Source organism: Nicotiana attenuata, unplaced genomic scaffold (assembly GCF_001879085.1).
Source record: "Nicotiana attenuata strain UT unplaced genomic scaffold, NIATTr2, whole genome shotgun sequence".
Taxonomy (NCBI): Eukaryota; Viridiplantae; Streptophyta; class Magnoliopsida; order Solanales; family Solanaceae; genus Nicotiana; species Nicotiana attenuata.
In genome coordinates this window covers 38,761-44,638 of record NW_017676109.1, presented here as the reverse complement: position 1 = coordinate 44,638, position 5,878 = coordinate 38,761, and the positions used below count along the sequence as shown (strand labels likewise).

Below are 5,878 nucleotides of genomic sequence, written 5' to 3'. Positions count from 1 at the left end.
TGAGGAAAGAGTGATAAAAATCCCCGGAGGGGTTCAAATAATTGGCACGAAGCCCAAGTATGGCAATCAGCCCAAATCATGATAATATCAAATAAGTTTCAGTCAAATACGCGATAAAATCAACAACCGGGACGGACCAAGTCACAATCCCCAACGGTGCTCTACCCCACGCTCGCTATCCGGCGTGGAAGTCACCTCAATATAACACTACGGTGTGCAAATCCGGGGTTTCAAACCCTCAGGATATCATTTACAATCATTACTCACCTCGAACCGGTGAAATCTCTAGCTCGCGACGCCTTTGCCCCTCAAACCGGCCTCCACGCACGTCGAATCTATCCAACATCAGAGCGAATACATCACAATATGCCAATGGGACAATACCCAATCGAAAACAATCGAAAAATAGCAAAAATCTCGAAATTAGCAAAACCCGAGCCTCGGGCCCACTCCTCGAAAAAATCAGAAAATTAACATCGATGGATTCCTTACCTCGCCACGAGTCCATACATATCAAATTTACCAAAATCCGAGCTCCAATGCTCCCTCAAACTCCAAATTTCCATTTCAAAAGTCAAGCCCTAGTTCTTCCATTTTTAATCAAATTTCCATGAATTTAGGTGTTGATTCTTCAATAAAATGATGATTCTAGGTCACGAGACTCACCTCCAATCAATTCCCGTCGAAACCCTCTTTAATCCTCGTCAAAAAGCTCCCTAGGTTGCTCAACAATGGTGAAAATAAGACCTAGCTCGCGGAGGAAATAATATAAATCTGCCCAGCTCTTTTCGCTTTTGCGGTCACTTTCCCGCTTATGCGGGACCGCTTCCGCGACTTTTCTTCCGCTTCTGCGGAAATACCAAACTCGAGCTCAACCACTTCTGCGGTTAAACAAACGCATAAGCCATACCGCTTCTGCGGTTAGCCAATCGCTTCTGCGGAACCGGCGCCCAGGCCTCCTCACCGCTTCTGCGGTCAATCCTTCGCACAAGCGTGTCCGCTTCTGCGGTCCAAGATTCGCAGAAGCGAAAATACCAGTTGCAGCAGGCTCAACAACATGAAAAATTCCAAAACTCTCCGTTTAACCATCTGAAATAACCCCGAGGCCCCCAGAACCTCAACCAAAAACACCAACATATCTTAAAACATCACCCAAACTTGTTCCAATCATCAAAACACCACGATTAACACTAAAACCATCAAATTACATCAATCCAAGCCTAAGTTCTTCAAATTCTTCCGAAACTCGCATTCGATCAAAATCCAACCAAACCACCTCCGAATCATCTGAAATTTTGCACACAGATCCTAAATCACCTAACAAAGCTACTGAAACTCTCGGAATTCCATTCCGACCCTCGGATCAAAATCTCACCTATCAACCGGAATTCGCCAAAACACTAACTTCGCCGATTCAAGCCTAATTCTACACCGGACCTCCAAAATCAATTCCGATCACACTCCTAAGTCACAAATCATCCCCCGAAGCTAACAGAAACACCGGAAATCACACCCGAGCCCTATAACTCATAAGTCAACCTCCGGTTGACTTTTCCAAACCAAGTCTTCCTTAAAGAGACTAAGTGTCTCATTTTCTATCAAAACCAATCCAAATCAACTCTAACACACCAATTACTGATAATGAAACATGAAGAAGCATAAAATGGGGAAACGGGGCGGTAACTCCTGAGACGACGGGTCGGGTCGTCACATGGCTAAAATGGAAAAGCACCAAAAGTTGCATCACTTTCCTCGGGAAATTTGTTTAAATCAAAAGGAAAATCTCTAACTTTTCTGGAGTCGCCAACCTTCACAATTTCCTTGCTTATTGAGTCATTAACCTTCTTAATTTCATTGCTCATTGATTCATCAATTTCGATTTCCTTCAAGTCTTGAGTTGTTTCAAGTTGTTCTTCAACTTTGATACCATGGAGTTTGAATGACTTCTCGATTGCTGAAATAGTTATTCTCGAGTCTTTGAATGACTTTTCTGTTGCTGCTATTTAGTTTTAGTAATTTTATATGAGGAGTAAAAGAATTTTTAGGGCTAATTTTAGAAAAACAAATTGTATTTTTCTTAATTATAGTGTATTTAGGAAAGACATGACAACACTATTAAAAACCCGTCTCACATATAGCTGACAATGTTAAGTTTGATGACATTGAAAATTCTCCCGTCTTAGTTTTTCTTTCTTTTCGAAATCGTTGTCAAACAGTCAACACTATTATAACCTGTCAATTGCCCCATGCACGCTACCCCACAAATAATTAAACCACTGTAGACTCTAATAATGATGAAATAAATATTTCTACAACAAAATCATCAACACACTCTTCTTCGTCTACTTCTTCATCTTCGTCTTAAAGGTCTGTCAATGGCATGTTATATTACAATAATCACGGTATTTTTGGTCCTGAAGTTAGTTCAAGGTGCACCTCAAGTGCCTTGTTATTTCATTTTTGGGGATTCGTTACTTGATAATGGCAACAACAATGACCTTAACACAGCAGCAAGAGCTAATTATCTGCCTTATGGAGTTGACTTCTCCGACGGTCCAACTGGTCGATTCACCAACGGCAGGAATATGGCAGATTTCCTAGGTGATCTTAACTCTCTCCCTTTTCTGATCCCTCCCAAGATTTTAATTTTTTGCGTTAAACTGTGTGCGACCATTGATATTCAACACGAGTCTTAATGTGCATATTTTGGCTTAATGGATGGTTGTGAGATCATAGCCTCTATACCATGTTGAAATATTTGGCCATTCTATCTAGAAGTTTAAACTAGCTGTTACTTCCGTGTATTTATTATTTCTAACCTACAAACATAATTAGTAAGCATATTGTTTTGTTATTAGTCTTGTTTAATCTATGCTTTTGTTTTGACTTTGTCATAAATTGTAGCGGAACACCTTGGTTTTGATAACTACATTCCACCTTATGCTAGTGCAATGGGAGATGAGATCTTGCAAGGTGTGAATTATGCATCTGGTTCAGCTGGAATTCGCAACGATACAGGAAATCACCTTGTAAGTATATAAAATGGGATATTTGCGAGCCATTCCATCCATGCATGTATGCATTAATATCTTCACTTTTCTTTGCTATTAACATTTAAGTTAGCAATATACTTTGCAGAACGTAAAAAAAAATTATCTTCTTGTTCAATGTGAAATGGTGGAGATAATTTTATCGATGACCATTGAACTTTTGTGTTTGCTGCCCTAAAGTCATTTTTTTTTTGTTACGTAAAAATCATTCAACTTTGTGTTCATTACACAAAAGTCACTTTCCGTTAACTTTAATATCGGCAAGTACATTTCCGTTATTAAATACACGAATATATTATAAAAATAATAAATAAATATTAAGTTAAAAAATATATTATATAGTATATAATATAGAAGGTATTATATAAATATGAAGGTTTATATAATATCAAGGGCATAATAGACTTTTCAAGTAAAAATGTGACTTTGTGATAACTAGAGCAAAGTAAAATGATTTTTGTGTAACAAAAGAAAGAAAGATGACTTTTGTGTAATGAACACAAAGTTGAATGATTTTTACGTAACAAAAAGAAAAGAAAAGTGACTTTTGATTAACAAACACAAAAGTTCAATGACCATGGATAAAATTAACTTGAACTGGTGATACATATTCATAGAGCTAGTATATAATTAGAGTAATTATTCTAGCTAAATCTGAGAGCAATTTTTCACCAACGAAAATGAATCTTTTTAAATATTTTACTATAGCAATTTTCAAAGATTGAAACCACGTGCGAGCACAAAATTTGGCAAGGGTCCAATGACATCAAAATATTTAATATTTTGCATTATTGAGGCTAGAAAGTGAATTTAAGGTCAGACTTTTGAGTAACACCTAAAAAGGTAGACAGATGTATTCTCCAAAAATGAAAAAGAAAAAGAAAAAGAAAAGGGAGAGAGAGATAAAAATTATACTAAACAGGTTTAGGTAACAAGTTGTTTTCATTTCACGCCTCATATCTTAAAGAGGCAAAGCATTTTCACTCAATCTTTTTGAAAGATTTGTCATAAACATGTTATATTTTGCCAAACAGAAAACGCCACTTATTTATTTTTTATTTGATACTTATAGAAAAGCGTATTAATTTTCAGGGCTATCGGATTTACTTGGGCAGCCAATTGGAAAATCATAAAGTAACAATTTCCAGAATAGCTAGCTGATTTACTTGGGAATACAACCTCAGCCAAAAACCACTTGAATAAGTGCCTCTTCATTGTGGGAATAGGCAGCAATGACTACATCAACAATTTTCTAATGCCAGATATCTACCCAACAAGTCATTTGTACACATGTCTTGATCGAACAATACTCCCAACAGCTAAAGGTTCGAACTAAACTTTTTTATTTTATTGCATACACTTACATTTCTATTTTTATTAATGGTTGATGTTGCCATTTTGTTGGTAGTAGGATTTGTATGAAGATGGAGCAAGGAAAATCACCCTATTTGGACTGCCCCAAATAGGTTGCATTCCAGATGAGTTGAAAAACCACAGCACACTTTTATGTGTTGATTCAACAAATGCGGCAGTTCAATTATTCAATAAAAACTTAAAAGCTCTTGTTGATGATCTTAATACCAATTTACCAGACGCACAATTCATATACATAAATATGTACAGTATTTCATCTGCGATAGGTATGTTAAACATCAGTAGTATACATATACTATAGTATTTTTCCTTATTGTATACTAATAATTTGTCACGTTTTATTTCAAATTTTTTTCAGCTCTAACTCTTTTGAATTATCCATGCTGCCAAGTTTCGAAGATCATACCTGAAGGGCAATGTATTCCAGGAAAAGGTCCATGCCTCATTAGGTCTACACATCTCTTTTTTAATAATTTCCATCCAACTGAAATTGCCAATTCTATCGCTACACATAGAGCTTACAACGCTCTTCTACCCTCTGATGCTTATCCTATGGATATTCGTCACTTGGTCACGGGCAATGATTTGTATTACGATCAGTAACTTTCGCGTGTTTCTCGATTTTCATGGATATGTTTGTAATAATAGCCTACGCTCTTTAAATAAGAATTCAAGTCGAGTGGCATTATTTCTTTGATTGGAATAATATATTTCATTCTCCAGGTAATTGGTCACATTGTAAATTGTAATAATCACATGCCCTTCATTTGAAGAAGCCTAAAATTGTTTACACTACGTAGAAATTAATAGGCGAAATACATAAACCATTCCTTGTCCTCAACGATTAAACAAATATTTCAATTAACACCTTTACCATTTTGACAATTCAAGTGACTATTAAGTATATAAATAAACATTATTATGCCAATTAAAAAGTGACTCGTGTAATTTTGATTAAAACAAAAAATAACCAACCCTTTCCACTTTTTGTGTTTAGCTGCACGTTTTCGCAGTAATCCATTTAATCAGTTGTAATATCCCGAAACTTCCCTCTTCTTCACCTGAAAAATTACAACACAGCAGCAGCAATGGAAGCTGCTAGGGTTAACAGTTCTCCATTGCTTTTTCTCCTCTGCCGCTGGCGCCGCCAATGATGGAGTAATTCGCTTTTTTATTTTCTATTATTGCTAATTTCTTACCGCCTAAAGCTTTGATATCTTCTCCTACTAATTGATTTTTTTTTTATTCTCCACCGTTTATTTTTATTTTTTTTCCTGCTTTCTTGTTCAATTGCTAGTTTTTGAGCAATAGATCTGGAAATATCAACAATCCTCAATATACTTCTAGTACTTATTTTCAAAAAAAAAATCTGAAAAAACTCTCAGATGTTATAAATAGAATTGTATTTATGGTGAATGTCTATATTTAGAGAGATTTTAGGGTTTATTACTTGG

The 5,878-nt window shown here is 35.9% G+C and overlaps 1 pseudogene; it reads left to right on the top strand.

Annotated features, from left to right (window-relative positions):
- The first annotated feature begins 2,375 nt into the window (after positions 1–2,375).
- Positions 2,376–5,141, top strand: LOC109220758 (annotated as a pseudogene).
- Positions 5,142–5,878: the final 737 nt, after the last annotated feature.